Raw genomic sequence first — 17,703 nt, 5'->3', positions numbered from 1 at the left:
TTATTTTGAAAAATTGCAGTTTCCAGAAATGTACTCACCATGTCATCTGTCTTTTTCTAGGTGTATTTTTTTTTCTTATTTTTCTTTTTTAAAATTTTATTGGAGTATAGTTGCTTTACAATGTTGTGTTAGTTTCTTTTGTACAGCAAAGTGAATCAGCTGTAAGTATACACATATCTCCTCTTTTTTTGGATTTCTTTCCCATTTAGGTCACCACAGAGCATTGAGTGGAGTTCCCTGAGGTATACAATAGGTTCTCCTTAGTTACCTGTTTTATACAGAGTGTCATATATGTCAGTCCCAATCTCCCAATTCCCCCTTGATATCCATATGTTTGTTACTACCTCTGTGTCTCTGTTTCTGCTTTTCAAGACAGGTTCATCATAGTTTTGCTTGTGCAATGTTGCTGGCCCTCGTAGAAACTGACTTCTGGCTACTAATGGTCACTGCCCATCAGCACAGTATATTAAGTAACTGCCATATTGAAACCACCATCTAAGCATCACCATGTTTTTGTTTTTGTTTTAAAAAGTTCTGCTTACTGACTTAACTGATTTTAAAGAACTCACAGTCTAGTTGGAAACAGAACAACTGAAGAACATTCCCAAAGGTCAAGATGAACTGGTCACGCCATAAGTATTTGCACTGAACCCCCAGTTCTGGGTGATCCTCAAGTGAGTAGCAGGCTTAGATTAGCTGAGGCCTGGGTGTCCCAGCTGGAGTGACTATGCGTGTAAGAGAAAGTCAAGTACCAGGTACCAGTTTTAAAAAGGGATGAATTTGGTAAGGTAGTGAGAATAAAGAGCAGTTGTCAATTTCTGGAAAGTGAGTAATGGAATAAAAATTATGACTAGGAGACGGATTGATTGATGAATATGGCCAAGGGGCTGAAGACAGGAGTCCAACCCAGGAGAGCTGGGTCAGTGCCTACATCGCTGGGGCATCTGCTGAGAAAATGGGGATGACAAAAGTCAGATCTTTTACAGAAAAGGAATCTTCTGGGTTTCATAAAGTACTGAATGCAAGATAAGAAGAAGGAAGGGCAACCAAGGGAAAGGAATTCTAAGCATTTGGAAACTGTTGTTGTGCGGGTGTTGATGACAGGCTGGGGACAGAGTACCTATAATAAGACGGATGAGGGACTCCAAGCTGCTTGTGTGGTGTGTTGTCGCTCTCCAGTATCCGTGGGATGTTTATCTGGACAATTAAGGTATAGAATTCGGGGGCAGTTAGGACCAGACACTAGACTTGTCCGTTTTGTGTTCTTCAGATGAGTGCACATGCAGAAGGAGGACCCAGTTGAAAGTCAAGGGGATGGGCTTCCCTAGTGGCTCAGTGGTAAAGAATCCACCTACTGATGCAGGAGCCACGGGTTCGATCCCTGGTCCGGGAAGGTCCCACATGCGGTGAGGTCACCCAGCCCATGTGTCACAACCGCCGACGCACGTGCTCTACGAAAGAAGTCACCACACAATGAACAACCTACACCTCACAGCTAGAGAAAGGCTGTGTGTAGCAACGAAGATCCAGGACAACCAAAAATAAACAAATAAAAATATTTAGAAAAAGAAAGTCAAGGGGAGGATTAAGTCAGTGGTGGAGAGGGCAAAAGAGCCAGCGGAGAAATAGGGCCACAGTGTGGTCTCAGACCCACCTCACTGCCGCCACAGAGGCCATCCGAAGGGATGCTCTGCGTCCTCCACGGGGAGTGTTCTAACACAGCGGTGCAGACGGAAGCCACGTGGTGAGATGAGGGAGGGAGTTTTCAGGGGGATAAGCTTATTGGGATAGTTGAGAAAGGAGGATGAGAACAAAGCAGATGACAAGGGGAAAGGGAAGATGAACGCAGAGTGACCCGGTGAGGGTTTTTTCAGTCAGAAGCCTGAGTGTAGAGGCGTGGAGGGTGGAGGGTGGTGGCAGTGAAGCGGGTGGTCAGGTGTGAGGACAGAGGGTCCCCGTAGGAGCTCTGTGGGACGCCCAGGCACCCCTTCAGCCTGTTGGTGACAGTTGCTGGACCACACGCTTTCAGAACACAGGTGAGCTTGAAGGACCGCTGGAGACAGAGTTGAAGAGGTCTCTGGGCTAGTTGCTTCTTATCAGTTACTGTCTCTAGTTTCCAGGTTGGAATGTGGAAAGTGCTGGTCTGTCAAGGTTAAACTGTACCCCAGAGTCTAACTGAATTTAGCTTTTATATCTTTTCTGTTTGTCTGTTTTTTTCAAATGTCTCAAGAACCCAGTTTTACCTGGAGCTATCATTTAAAGTTCGTTTGGTCCCTAATGCATATAAACAGCATTGTACGTGCTAAGTCGCTTCAGTCGTGTCTGACTCTTTGTGACCTGTGGACTGTAGCCCGCCAGGCTCCTCTGTCTATGGGATTCTCCAGGCAAGAATAACTGGAGTGGGTTGCCATGCCCTCCTCCAGAGGATCTTCCTGGCCCAGGGATCGAACCTACGTCTCTTAAGTCTCTGCATTGGCAGGCGGGTTCTTTACCACTAGCACCCTCTGGGAAGCCCTCACTTATACCACAGAAGCCCACAAATATTATAGATGATCTGCTCCACCCCCACCCAGCGTCAGCAGGCCAGCACACCACCGGGATTGTCAGAATAAAGAGTGTCTGTTGGAAGCTGTGACCTTCTGGAATGTGAGACAGCAGATCGGAGAATGGAACATCCATGTTTACGTTCTTTGGACTTTTCAGATTTTCTTTCCCTCCATTATGTGCAGCTCCCATTGTTGGTGCTCAAAGCACTTCCTATCTCCTGCCAAGATCTGAAGCCTGGGAGTTTCTCTGTCACTGGATCTGCCAGGGAAACTCAGATACCTTCTGTTTCTTGGAATAATTCTTTCCTTGTTCAGTATCCCGACTGGCTAGCCCTGAGCAAGAGGCAGCCCCACTCCTCAGCACCAGCTGAAAGAACTGTGAGTCACAGATGAGTTCAGCCATCAAAACAGGATTTGGAAACACACAGGCTACGGAGAACACGTGGTCACAGGTGTAAGAGCAAAGCCCTCCCTGCAGGCCATGTGGCCCGCAGCAGATCTCAGATCAGCCTCCGTGCCCATGGTTCGTGGGCAGAGAGTAAACAATGATTTTCATTCTATTGTTTCTCTCTCACACTTCTTTTTACAGAGAGGATTTGAAGAAAGCCTGAGTCAGGTATAAGGGAAAAGCAAATACCCTGTGGTAGACAAGACAGCAGTCAACCGTGGTCACGCAAATTCTATTTGAGTTTGTTCTGAGGTTCTTAGTCAAGAAATTGATTGTTTTTACTTTTCTTATATGTCTACTATATCCCACTTGAAACCCCAAAGGCTTTTCTCTTTTCCCCAGCGCTGCTTTCTCCCCGTTCCCCAGGAGAGAGAGACAGTAGCACCCAGGAATAGGTAGGCTGTACCTGGGGGAATAGTCCGTCTAGTCAAAGCTATGGTTTTTCCAGTAGTCATGTGTGGATGTGAGAGCTGGACTATAAAGAAAGCTGAACACCAAAGAATTGATGCTTTTGAATTGTAGTGTTGGAGAAGACTCTTGAGAGTCCCTTGGACTGCAAGGAGATCCAACCAGTCCATCCTAAAGGAGATGAACCCTGAATATACATTGGCAGGACGGATGCTGAAGCTGAAACTTCAATACTTTGGCAACCTGATGTGAAGAACTGACTCGTTGGAAAAGACCCTGATGCTGGGAAAGATTGAAGGCAGGAGGAGAAGGGGATGACAGAGGATGAGACGGTTGGATGGCATCATCGACTCAGTGGACATGAGTTTGGTTAAGCTCCAGGAGTTGGTGGTAGACAGGGAGGCCTGGCGTGCTGCAGTCCATGGGGTCGCAAAGAGTCAGACATGACTGAGCAGCTGAACTGAACTAACCTGGGGGAACGGCCCTTCCAGAAAAGTTCACATTGCCACCCTGTGAACAGTCTGTATTTGATAAAAAGTTTTCTTGCCAAATAAACCTATCCAAAGGTGATTTTTGAGCCGTAGAGCAAGCTAGTCTGAACCTCAGTATCCAGTTGTTTTTAACATGCAATAACAGGTTGTGAAGCTGTAAAGAGGTCTGTTTTAGAAGTGACTAAACCTCGTAGCACCAGTGGGAAGGAACGCGCCTGCCAGTGCAGGAGATTTAAGGGACCTGAGTTTGATCCCTGGGTTAGGAAGATCCCCTGGAGAAGGTATTCTTGTCTGGAGAATCCCATGGACAGAGGAATCTAGCAGGTTATGGGGTCATAAAGAGTTGGACACAACTGAAGCGGCTTAGTAGGAAACCCAATGAAGATGAGCTCTGTCCTCGTGTGGAGATTAGAGTGTGAAGAAGGGTCCGAGAGACCTGAATAAAGGCGTAAAGGTGAGACAGGAAGAAAGGGCAGGAAAGAGAATGCAGCTGTAGCACCACCGGGTCCCAGGCTAGGGACACATCCTTAGAAAGGTTTAGGCCAAGGGCAGGGAGTAAAGAGGAAACGGGTCCTGCTGCAGAAGCTGTAGGATGACAGGAGGTGGTGACTTGATGATGGTATTAACCACAGGCCCGTCCCAGGACCCCAGGAGGCCAGGGAGCAACCTCACTCTAGCCTTACCAAAGCCCCAGCCTGGGGTTGGAGCTCTGCGGAGCCCACAGGCTGGGGCTTCTGTAAGCCCCTTGTCCCTTCTGGCAGCAGAAAAATAGGGGCCCTGTTGGTTTTGGTTGGCCACATGCTGTCTGAGAAATGGCCTCACTGAGAAATACATCTGCTGGTCAGCATCTCTCCTTCTGCAGTCAGAGCTTCAGGGAAATGAAGCCCTCCTGCCCTAGACTGTATGTAAAGAGCCAGCTCCATATATATGAAATCTAGAAAAATGGTACTAATGAGCCTATTTGCAGGGCAGGAATAGAGATGCAGTTATAGATACACAGATGTACAGAATGGACTTGTAGACGCAGGGGGAAGGAGAGGGGATATGAACTGAGGGAGTAGTGTTGACATATATACACTGCCATGTGTAAAATAGGCAGCTAGACGGGAGCTGCCACACAGCACAGGGAGCGCAGCTCGGTGCTCTGTGACGACCTGGAGGGGTGCGATTGGCGGGGGGGAATATATGTATTCTTAGGGCTTCCCTGGTGGCTCAGCTGGTAAAGAATCTGCCTGCAATGTGAGAGACCTGGGTTTGATCCCTGGGTTGGGAAGATCCCCTGGAGGAGGGCATGGCAACCCACGCCAGTATTCTTGCCTGGAGAATCCCCATGGACAGAGGAGCCTGGCAGGCTACATACAGCCCATGGGGTCGCAAAGGACATGACTGAGCAGCTAAGCGCACAGCACAGCACACAGCACACCTGGCTGATTGACGGTGTTCTGCAGCAGAGACCAACACAACATTGTGAAGCAATTATACTCCAATTTGAAAAAATAAAAACAAAAAAAGACAATCTGCAAAAAAAAGTCAGCTTCTCCCCTGGATACCTGGGGTGCTGCCTAGAAAGATGACAGTGACTCAGGTCATTTTCTGTCTCCTGTGGTTCAGGAGGAGAACCCTCCTTAAGAAAGACTGGCAATGGCTGACCTTCTGATACAAAATCATTAAGTATTTTAGCAACTTGCCAAGGTTCTGCCTGAAGAGGACTGCAGTAGCAGCTGGACTAGGGGGCACTTGGGATTGGGGATATACAGACCAAGGTCTTAGCTGCCTTTGAAGCATCTCCCAACTTTGATGTACCCATCAGAACTCCAATTCCCCCCTTCTCTTTACCCAAGATGAATTCTCTTATTAATAAATCAAATCTGTGCTTCCAAAGGCTCTCCCCCATCAAAACTTCTAGTATTTGGTTCCAGTAGTGTTAGCACTGGAGAAGGCAATGGCACCCCACTCCAGTACTCTTGCTTGGAAAATCCCATGGATGGAGGAGCCTGATAGGCTGCAGTCCTTGGGGTCTCGAAGAGTCGGATGTGACTGAGCGACTTCACTTTCACCTTTCACTTTTATGCATTGGAGAAGGAAATGGCAACCCACTCCGGTGTTCTTGCCTGAAGAATCCCAGGGATGGCGGAGCCTGGCGGGCTGCTGTCTGTGGGGTCGCACAGAGTCAGACACGACTGAAGCGACTTAGCAGCAGCAGCAGCAGCAGCAGTGTTAGCACTGTGGAGAAGGCAGTGGCACCCCACTCTAGTACTCTTGTCTGGAAAATCCCATGGATGGAGGAGCCTGGAAGGCTGTAGTCCATGGGGTTGCTGAGGGTCGGATATGACTGAGTGACTTCACTTTCACTTTTCACTTTCATGCATTGGAGAAGGAAATGGCAACCCACTCCAGTGTTCTTGCCTGGAGAATCCCAGGGAGAGGGGAGCCTGGTAGGCTGCTATCTATGGGGTCGCACGGAGTTGGACACGACTGAAGTGACTTAGCAGCAGCAGCAGCAGCAGCAGCAGCAGTATTGGCACTGAGATAGTTTCTAAGAAGAAAATTTTGTTTTTGCCTCCCCATTTCTCATGGAAATTGTTCCATGAAAATAACTCAGTGGGGTTGAAAATTCTTGGCTCACTGGCCCTTAATAGCTTGGTCATATCTATAACACAACATTGAATTATTGAGTGAGAGAATTATTGACACTCCATTGATCTTTACCCCAATATATAAGGTAACCAAGTAGGAATTATTCTTACCGTCTCAGAGTTGAGACAACTTAGGCTCATAACAATTAAGAGACTTAACCAGGAACAGGTGTAGAACCCAGGTCTCCTGATCCCTGATCCAGAACTTTTAAAGGGAATCTAGAAGAATGGTGGCCAGGTGCATGGTGTGAGGCAAAATAAGACAAGTTGTGTTTCAGTAAGCACCTAATATATAAGACTAGGGGCAGAGGCATGGGTGTCCAGGAAAAGATGTCGTGGTTTTTCATCAAGAAGCTTAAAGCTTACTTGGAAGGATCAAACTGCTACACCTAGAAAGAATTAGCCTTAATGAAGGTGAGTGAAGGGAAAGAAGAGAGTTCTGGAATGTACCAATAAAGTCTCTGGGGGAAGAACTAGAACTGAATGTTGGGCAGAGATAGGACTGCATAATCAGAGACTGGGGGACTGGGAGCGGAAATGGGGAGTTCGTGTTTAATGGGGACAGAGTTTCAGTTTAGGAAGGTGCAAAATTCAGGAGACAGATCATAGTGAGACTTGCACAACAATGTGAGCATACTTAGTGCTACTGAACTGTACAGTTAAAATAGTACCTTTTATATTATGTGACTTTACCACAAACACAAAAAAAAAAACCACTTTTTTTTAAAGAGCTAGCAAGCAGGGCCTTCTGGCCAGGGGTCGTTTGAGTGCCGGCAGAATGTGCAGGAACTGTCCAATCTAGAGATGAGGAGCCAAAGGTGAGGTCACAAGCTCCACAGAGGTCAGGCTGAAGAGTTTGGACTAGTAAACTGAAGAACTGAGTAGATGAGTCTGAAGGCACACTGGGGTCATCCCAAGTCTGTAAACAGCAGGATCGTGACCTGCAAAGACAAAGCAAACGGTATCTAACAGAGAGGTCTCCAGGCTGGTGTGATGCCTCCTGTGAGAGGCAGTGAGCAAGGGGGCACGGAGAGCAGTCTGGAGCTCCTGGGGGGAAGAGCCTGGGTGAGGCTAATAAAGAGCCTTGAGCTGGACTCTGAAGATGTTTACGATTTGAATAGGAGATGGAGAAGGCACTTCAGGTGAAGGTGACACAGAAAAGTAAGGAGTAAGAAGGGAAGATACGGGCTTGAAAGAAGTTATTAAACAGAAACAGGATGGGATAAAAAGATGGGAATGGCTGCTCAGGGGCTGGGAGGCAATTAGAACTTGGATTGCATGGGGTAGCAAATTGGAGGAAGGAAGTTGGTATGATGAAAGCCGTTCTGGGAAAACAAGCCTGGCAGAGTCTTAGACAGGATTGGAAGGGAGAAAGATTAGAGGCAGAGAAACCAGCCAGGAGACTCTGTCAGAAATCTGGGTTAAGCCCCTGGGAGTCATGGCCCCGAGAGGGAAGAGGAAAAGGTGACTCCAAAACAAAGAAATCAGAAACTTGGGATTTCAGGGAAGATGCCATGGGCAGATATGACTTGAGGGCCCTAATTTTGAAGATAAAAAATAATGGTTCTACTGGGATAAAATGGGGTGATATGGGAAAGGAACCCCATTTTGAAAGGGGAAGGCGATAGTTCCATTTGGGGCACCCAAGTAAAGATACTCCCATCTTTTATACTATGGGCCTAGAGGTGGAGGAGCTGGGACTGACGTCTGACGGCCGATGCTGGACAGTGAACCACAGTGAACGAGTGCCGCTGGGGGTCCAGAGTAAGCAAGAGGAGGCAGAAAGGAAAGACAAGAATGACAGGAGGAAGTGGAGAGTCAGTGAAGCACATTTACACATCTGAATGGATTTTGAAAGTGGTCCAGTGGTTAAGAATCTGCCTTCCAGTTTGCAAGAAGTGGGTTCGATTCCTGCTTGGGGAACTAAGATCCCATATGCCTCAGGGCAAAATAAGCTACAACTACTGAATCTGCTCGCTAAGTCCAAGCACCACAATGAAGACTCAGTGCAGCACCCCCCAAAATAGAATGAGTTGAAGATTATCTGCTATCAAAGAGAGGGGAGGATCTTCCCTTGTGGCGCAGTGGATAAGAATCCGCCTGCCAATGCAGGGGACACAGGTTCGATCCCTGGTCCGGGAAGATCCCACATGCTGCAGAGCAGCTAAGCCCATGTGCCGCAACTACAGAGCCCGCACTCTAGAGCCCAAAAGAGCAACTACGGAGTCCGTGTGCTGCAACTGCTGAAGCCCCGAGAGCCTGTTCTCCACAAGAGAAGCCCCCGCAATGGGAAGCCCACACACCGCAACGAAGAGTAGCCCCCTGCTCACCACAACTAGAGAAATAGCCTTTGAAAAGCAGCAAAGACCCACTGTAGCCAAAACTACATTAATAAAACTTTAGAGAGAAAGAGTGGGGAGGCTAAGGATGGGAACTGAGAAGGCCAGTGGGTCTGCACAGAAGGAGGTTGTGTTGCTATAAGAGCAGTTTTCCTAGTGGTGGGGGGCTCCCGGTGTGGGGGGGGGTCCCCACCCACCTGAAATGATGTGCTGGGCTCCAGACTCCCTCCCCCTGGCCTTCTCAGCTCTGACTGCTTCTCCGGGGGCCTAGCAGGAGAGGGCTCTTTCTTTTCAAATCTTAGTCACAAGTAATTAATAGTTATGTTTCTAAACTACAGATCTAATCACACATCTTAAGTTGGACGGGTGAGTTACATGGGCAGTGGCGGAAGGTCTGAGGAGAAGGGGAGCCCACCAATCAGAGGGGGCATATGGTGGCCAACACTGCTTTAAAAGGAAGAAGGAGGGACTTCCCTAGTGGTCCGGTGGTAAAGAATCCGCCTTCCAATGTAGAGGATGCAGGTTCGATCCCTAGTTGGGGAACTAGGATCCCACACACCGCAGGGCAACTGAACCTGTGCACAGCAAGAGAAGATCACAGGCTGCAAGAAATGACCCTGAATGCCGCAAAGGAGACCCAGCACAGCCAAAAATAAAAATTAAAAAAAAAAAAAAAAAAAAGGACGAAGGAGAGAAGAGAAAGGAGAAAAGAAAGAGGAAGTGAGCGCATCCGAACCCAAAGCAAAGGCCTTGCAGCGCGGAATGAGCAGCGGCTACAGAGGGAGGCAGCCGGCACTGCTGGCCTCTCCTTCCTGCATCTCCAGGAACCCAGGGCCGGCCACTGCAACTAACGGCTTAACTCATGATACACCTTCCCTTCGTTCCAAAGGGAAGATCGATGTCTGCTTATCTATCACCACTTGCTTCATCTGCTCTTGCTTTGTTTGCCTTCTCAGTACTTCTGCCTGCTGTTTCCCTGGTCTGCGTTTATTGTGACGATGCTCCCTTGACTAAACGTGGTTACTGACAACTGACGTTAACTCTGCACCTTGTTGGCACCTGGAGTTCAGCCACTGGCTCACAGACCGCAGCTCTGGCTGAGGACCCTCATCCCCAGGGATGCTTTCTGATCCTGTGCATTCCTCCATGGTCATAACAGCCCTTCACGCTAATGCATGGTCTTCCATTGCTCTGCATCCCCTCTGCCTGTGTAATTGCATGTGATCAGAAGGAAGGTGGAATTGAATCCTAGAGCCATGGTGTTGGCGAGGACTTGAGAAATCACCCCATCCAGCCTCCCACTCACGAGGAATCCCTGCAACAGCTTTTGTTTAACTTATTAAATAAATAGCTTTTCTCTCGATTTAAGCTGTTCCCAAAATAAATATTGGGTGGGCGATCCAAGGAGAGGTTTGAGAGTTGATATTACCAAGAATATCAAGACGAGCTCACTTTTTGAGAAATCAGAACTTGGCTGATTGTTAAGAATCCTCATCATGCTTGGCTACCACGCCCTCCATGGAGACTGCACTGATGTATCATGGGGGGCCTAGGGGATCAGATGACAGGTCAGTGAAACCCCGTCCACAAGAGGGCCACTCCCTCCTAAATGTTCGAGGCAGCTCCTAAGATGTGTTTCAAGTGACGTTTACCTTGAAGAGCCACTCAGGCAGCAGCCACTTCTCTGTGTGCCCCATACCATTAAGGCCACTTGAACATGGTTCTGTCGGGTCTCTGCACCATTAGGACGCTGTTTTGCTTCTGTGTCATCCAACACGCTAGGCTGCACATACACAGAACTGTTTCATGTTACTAAGGACCAAGTCTTTGGGACCAGGTGAGTGTGGTTTGCTTCCCCCCAACACACACACAACATCTGGGAAGGAAGAAACATTGAACAAGTGGAAAAGCTTTGCTAACATGACGGAAAACTTGGCATCATCTATCATGTCCTGGGCTGTGCCCCCTGAGGCTGTGTGGCTCACTTCCTTTCTCACTTCTCACCTCTCAGTGGCATCGCCAACAGGACGTGAAGGCCTCCTTCCAAGGCCCGTGTGTCAGGCCTTTACAGTATATGGCCCCGGTGTTGCTGTTTGGTTGCTCAGTCTTGTCCGACTCTTTGTAACCCCATGGACTGCAGCACACCAGGCTTCCCTGTCCTTCACTGTCTCCCAGAGTTTGTTCAAACTCATCATATCCATTGAGTCGGAGATGGCCATCCAACCATCTCATCCTCTGTCACTCTTTTCCTCCTGCCCTCGATCTTTCCCAGCATCAAGGTCTTTTGCAATGAGTCGGTTCTTTGCATCAGGTGGCCAAAGTAGTGGAGCTTCAACTTCAGCATCACTCCTTCCAGTGAATATTCAGGGTTGATTTCCTTTAGGATTGACTGGTTTGATCTCCTTAATGTCTAAGGGACTCTCCAGCTCCAGAGTTTGAAAGCATCAGTTCTTCAGCACTCAGCCTTCTTTATGGTGTGGGAGGTGTGGTTTGTCCCATGAAGTCTCTAACCCCACCATCTACTTTACAACATTTAATAATCCCCAGTGCCATCTTCTCCAGTTACTCATGGTTAGAGACAAACCCCCTTGTGTCTGTACTTTCTGAGTAAAGGAATCAAAGAACAGCTCATTATCTGACCTCAGGACCAGCGCACCGGAAATGCAGGGTTAGTGCTTGCTGCCCTGGGTCATAGGTCCTGGTGTCCCTTCCTTGTTCCCCTGGACACTCCTGTGTTTTCCTGCCTCTGCGCCTTCACTTACAGTTTTCCCGTCTGCAGGCCCTCTCCCCTCTTGGGACCCTCTAAAGTCAGCTGAAAGTCTACCACTTCTAGTGTGTTAGTCGCTCAGTCGTGTCTGATTCTTTGTGACCCCTTGGACTGCAGCCCACCAGGCTCCGCTGCCCATGGAATTCTCCAGGCAAGAACACTGGGGTGGGTAGCCACTACCATGCCTAGTGGTCACAGTAAATCCTACCTGCTTGTGTTCTTCCCAGCCTGGATCAAGTCACTGAAGTCCACTAGAGTGTAAGCCCCAGGAGGGCAGAGACGCCCCATTTTTGTTCATTCCCAAATACTCAGCATCAGGACAGAATTGATGCTTGATAAGTATTGTTGAATGAAAGACAGCGATTACTGTCTGTAAACTTAGTGGCCATCTGAGGTATATCCCTTCTGTCCATGTCCACCAGCTGCTAAGCTTCTTGAGAACAGAAACCATGACTTTGTATCACCCTCTAGCAGAGTCTGGAACACCCGAGGAGCTCCATAAATACTGGTGATCACATTTACGACATCGTTCCCTGAGCGTGGGGTGGGCTCGGGGATGGGGAGGCAGGCAGAGTGTCTTTCTTGTGCTCTTATAAAAACCACCTTGAGCAGCTTTTTAAGGAAGCCCAAGGGCCCCTGACCTCCCACTCAGCACTTGACTGTTTAGAAAAGATGGTCTTAAGAGCATGACATTGTTAATACTGTATTCCTCCTCTATAAATTTTCAAAGGACTGTATAGAAATTGTTCAGGAATCAAGTTATCCAGGGATTGGTTAGTTAATTCCTGAGTAAGCCACTCTGAAAACTGATTTTAATCCTATTTCAAATGGAAAGTTGGGAGAGGGCCAAAAAAGGGTATATTATTGTATCTTATAGGAGAGACGAATCCAGAGGATATTCACTGAGTTATGGCGCCAGAGCCTTCCTTTCTTCTGTTATTGTGAATTATTGTGCTCGTCGAAAGCCAGGTCAGCAAAGTGAGACTCCGGCATCCCACTTCCTCTCAGCTGAGGTCTTCTGTAATGGAGACCTTCATAAACAAACACTGCATACACTTCACGTGGGATCCTTCTAAACTTCATGCTGTTTAATGTAAAGTGTAATCATTATTGTACATTCCTTCTAAGTTCTAAAGTGTCCCTGGCTTCTGGGGTAGCTGTTGATGAAACGTTTTTTGTTTAATAAAAGATAACTAGCTTTCTACCACTCAAAAAAGTCTTCAGTATATAAGCTAAAAGCAGTCATTTTGCTTAGCTCCTCCATTCGTCCTTCCTCTTGCCTCTTTTCTGTGGGTGGCAAGCTCACATGCCTGTAGGGCCAGGCGGGTAAAATCATCGAGCTGCGAGGGCACAGCGGGAGACACACCTGTATGCCACATAAGGGGGCAGAGCTCCCCAGCCCAGGCTAATTGTTGCCAAGCACAGACCTGTAGCCCTGAGTTGCCGGAGCCTCGGAATTTCAAGAGAAGCCAGAAATCCAGATTTTTAAGAAAGACCACTTGATTTCTAAATGTTAACAACTAATTCAAAAAGGATTTTTAACCCTTTGCAGGCCAAACCATTTATGTGTCTGTGTCACACGCTTCCTACAGGGTAACAGTTTGCAACCTTTATTCTGTCTTTCAGGCATTCCTGCCTCTGGGCACTTGAAAGTCCTCCTTGGTCATTGGTTTCATTGTACCACCTACTTTTTTAAGAGGTTGATCACTGACATCCAGAGTGTGTATGCCCACAGAGAAGGGACTAGGAGGAGCGTCTAGTACAGCTATGGGCACCAGGCAGATGCTCAGCTAAGGCTTGTCTCGAGAACAAGTCTCAAGCTTCTTTTGCATAATCCCTCCTCTCTTAGAAGTCTGGTCACATGTGGGTTTTAGTTACCCATCATTGCATAACGTATGACCTCAAAATTCATTGACTTAAAACAATAATATATATGTATTATCTCACAGTATCTGCAGGCCAGGAATTTGAGAGCAACCTGGCTGGACAGTTCTGCTCCAGTTCTCTCATAGGGTTGCAGTCAGCTTCTCAAGGGGGAGCCGCAGTCATCCGAGGACTTGGCCTGGGCTAGAGGATCTTCCTCAGTGGCTCTTTGTCCTGGCTGGTGCCAAGCTGGTGCAGGCAGTTGGCAGGAGGCCTCAGTTTCTTGCTGTGTGGGCCTCTGCCTAGAACTGCTTGAGCATCCTCACAACATGGCCACCGGCTTCTCACAGAGTGATCCATCCAAGAGAGAGCGGGGTAGCAGATGCAATGTCTTTTATAACCTAGTCTCAGCAGTCACATTGTTTCTGCAGTATCCTGTGTGGGAGGATTCAGTGTGGGAGGGGATTCACTATTGAATATGACGAGGTGAGCGTCTAGGAGCCATCTTGGAGGCTCCTAGATGCTGTGTGTCACAGCTGTGCTTACAGTAGTCAGTAAATCCTTTTAGTTTATTTTGATTGCACTGGGTCTTCATTGCTGCTCACTGGCTTTCTCTAAGTGTAGCAAATGGGGGCTGCTCTTTGCTGTCTCGTTTTAGTGACTTCTCTTGTGAAGCCTGGGCTCCAGTAGTTTCAGCATGTGGGCTTAGCTGTTCCACAGTGTGTGAAATCGTCCCAGGTGGGGGTTGAACTGTGTCCCCGGCTTTAGCAGGCAGATTCTTATCCAGTGTACCATTAGGGAAGTTCAGTAGTCAGTAAATCCTTTTTAAACAGATGATCATTGAGAGTAGTTTAAAACAAAAAAAAAACCTAAAGGAATAACATTTATGCCCTAGTGATTTATCCCTAATATTCATCTCATTTACTATTGTGTTCTGGAGATGAACCTCAGGAATTAAATACCCTATTTTCATATCCAGTCTTAAAACTGTCATCTCCAAATGTGTCAAAAAGCACTTTTCAAAAGTAGATTTAAAAATTCTACCTGTATCACCTCTCACAGTGATAGACTCAGGTATACTGTTTGCTGTTCAGGGAAGGGCTTTCAATTACTGCTTCCCTCTGTCTGCTTCACGGGGTTTCCCTGTTCTCATATTCTGTGGATTGTCTGAGATGACACTTCTCTAGTGAGCCTAATGTTTTTTAAAGATTTGAAAGGAAAATCCTGAAGAAGTAGTGTCCTGAGCCAAGGATGGTACCCGCTTTGGTATATTAATATCATTTGTGAAGACTAATAGCCCCCAGAGACTTCCTGGAGCCCTCTGAATTGGTAGGAGAGGGGTGCCAGTTTTCAGAAGGTCAGAAGTTCATGCCACTGTATCTATTTCGGGTATCCCCTGTGCCAGTCCCCATCCCAGCTCCAGCAGCAGGACGGAGTGGGAGCTGCTGCCTGCTTCAAACATAGACACACAAAACACACACACACACCACATACATCACTCAGGCTGCACCTCGCAGACATACAGACCCGACACAACACGCACGCGCACGCGCGCACCCTCAGACTGCACCCTGCCTTTGCCTCCTTTAAAACCACTCTAAATACTCATTTTAACCACATTTCGCCTCAATAAAAATGTTCAGGGGAAGGAAACGTGCCCCACCGTGATTTCCGCTAGGAAAATCCCTGCTGGTAGCTAGTGCTTATTTGTTCAATAAACAAAACCTTAGTCTGGGAATTGAAGGTCAACACCAGGCAAAACCACACGAGTGTGCCTTGCGCTGTGCTCTGGGGCCAGCGAGTCTGCGTGCGCACCCGGGTGGTGAGGGGGGCGCGGGGCGGGGTGGGGGTGGGGGGACCGCCTCGCCCCGCCCACTCCACCTTAGCCCTGGTCACCGAGAAGGGCATAGGTGGATGGAAATGAAATGCATAATTCATAAGGCCCGTAGTGGCGTGTGATCTGTGGAAGGGGAGTGGTAATTACAGAACTGAGAAAGGAGGCTGCAGGCGTGTAAGTAACCTTTCTAGGTTACAGGCTGCTGTGATAGATGGCCCTCATTGTTCTATTCCTGACCTTTTTCTGAACTTCCCTTTAGAAGAACAGAGGAAATACACTTCTGCCTTTTCCCATATTGTTTGTGAATAATACCTTCAGATGCCAGCTTTGAGTGTGTTTGTGTTCTTGCGTTTGGGGGTTTTGCTTTCCTTGTCCCCTCCCCAACTCCGGCCCCAGGCTTTGCTGCTTCCCATAGTAAAATTTAGTCCCTAATTAGTTCATCCCAGTATTAATGGTAAATACAGAGGCTACACAAATATTTGTCCATATTGAACACAGTACTGGGAAAGAAAAACACCCATGTAGCATCGTTTTCCCACCTCTGCCCCCTGCCTTTCCCTCCCAAAATTGCCTCCCTCAGGCAGGCAGGACAGGCCTGAAAATGGTGCTAAGGATAATGCAGATGGGCCGGTGACAAAGGTGTGGGATGTGGCTGTGGCCTCTCAGTAGGGATGATGGAACCAATGACAGACCTTCAGCCCCACCTTGCAAAATGGAGTCATTTTCACCAGATGTTAGGTGCACCTAGGAATGAAACTCACATTTAAATTGCTGATGCAATTGCAGAGAAAATAAAACACATAACCAGGCTAGGGAACATGCGCCGTATTTCTTTTATCAGCCTTACCTCTACGCAACCCCAAGTCCTCGGTGTTGTACATGCCACACTTCCTCCAGCGGTATTGATTTCCTGGTCTGAACGGTGAGTCCCCAGTGATGGCCCTGTGATCGTCTGAAGCCTGTCAGCCTCTGTAAAGTCAGGGGACCCCAGAAGAGACAGGAAGGAAGACATCTGTTTGATTTTTCACACAAGTTAGCATCGTTAAAGAGTCAGGCAGAATTGTTCCACTTAGCCACCAATTTGAATCTAGAGTTGAATCTTTGGGGGTATTTGGGGTTGTTTTGTTCCTTGAAAAACAAACTCTTTTTGAGCCTGAATGAAAAGGAACTAGACAGTTTCGTCAGAGGCTTTCAACGAGGAGTCAGAATTTGATTGGTTAATGCTGATTGAACACCTGTTGTGTGCAGAGCACCACCAGGCTGCTCTCTGGCGGCTTAGCACTTCCTTAGGAAGCAAACATAGGCTCTGTCTTCTCAAGGAACTTTTGATCTCGTGGGGAAAGCCAGGACAAGCCTAAATGTACACATACAAAGACCTGCTTACATAACTGACACTCTACAGAGGCGAGGGTGACAAGCTCGGTTACTTTAAATGATTTTTCAAAACTTCGTACCAATGATGACTACCATTCTTTCAAACATTCATTTAATTGCTTGTGGTTTCTTTTTTTTTTCAGTTGTATCTTTTAAAATCTCCCTAGCTGCCTCCTCTCTTCTCATCTCCATTTGTTATTTCTTTCCTCCATTCCAGATAAATAGTTTCTTCTCTTCACCTACCATTCCTCCATATCTTTTAAAGATACAAACTTCCTAGGTCAAGCCTCTTCCATTAGAAATGAAGGATTTCTCCATGGAAATCCCCGTTATCAGAGAAGTACCAGACAGGGCTCACTTGTTCTCTATCCCTTCTCTTGCCTGGCACATAAACACATGCATGTGCGTGCTCAATCATGTCCAACTCTTTGCGACCCTATGAACTATAACCCGCCAGGCTCCTCTGTCCATGGGATTCTCCAGGCAAGCATACAGGAGTGGATTGCCATTTCCTCCTCCAGAGGATCTTCCTGACCCAGCGATCGAACCCGCATCTCCTGCATTGCAGGCAGATTCTTTGCTGCCTGAGCCATCAGGGAAGCCACACATCATCTATGATGCATAAACAACAAATAGTAAGAAGTCCCTGTGTTTACTTCTTCCCCAGAAAATGGCTTTCGTCAGCAAGCATCTGTGTATTGAACATTGACTACATCCTGCAGGGTTTGTGGTAGGAAAAGGAGACTGAGACCTCTGCCTCTCCCAACCCGTGAGTGTGGCGCGTGGCCACCCGTATATGTGGAGGACTCACCCCCACAGCACTTAGGCCGGGTTTGCAGGGATAAATAACAGACGCCCACTGCCTCGAGATGCTTTCTGTCCAGCTGAGGAGCCGCTGGTAGATTTTTCTCATTTTAAGAAATTTATCAGGGCAGCGATGAATAAAAGACTGGAACTGGCAGATGTGTTGTGGGGACACAGACTCAGAGAGCGC

The 17,703-nt window shown here is 47.6% G+C and overlaps 1 protein-coding gene and 1 long non-coding RNA gene across 4 annotated transcripts in view; one reads left to right on the top strand and one right to left on the bottom strand.

Annotated features, from left to right (window-relative positions):
* HIPK2 (homeodomain interacting protein kinase 2) overlaps positions 1 to 17,703 on the top strand; it is a 204,574-nt gene that overhangs the window by 105,372 nt on the left and 81,499 nt on the right. The gene's annotated exons all lie outside the window — the stretch shown is intronic.
* On the bottom strand, positions 7,184 to 16,569 carry LOC139182769 (uncharacterized). Its single transcript, XR_011566326.1, has 2 exons — positions 16,183 to 16,569; positions 7,184 to 7,470 (listed from the first exon to the last, which is right to left on the bottom strand). It is a non-coding gene; the product is annotated as an uncharacterized lncRNA (long non-coding RNA).

Source organism: Bos indicus, chromosome 4 (assembly GCF_029378745.1).
Source record: "Bos indicus isolate NIAB-ARS_2022 breed Sahiwal x Tharparkar chromosome 4, NIAB-ARS_B.indTharparkar_mat_pri_1.0, whole genome shotgun sequence".
In the NCBI taxonomy this organism is placed as follows: domain Eukaryota; kingdom Metazoa; phylum Chordata; class Mammalia; order Artiodactyla; family Bovidae; genus Bos; species Bos indicus.
This window is presented reverse-complemented; position numbering and strand designations above follow the sequence as displayed.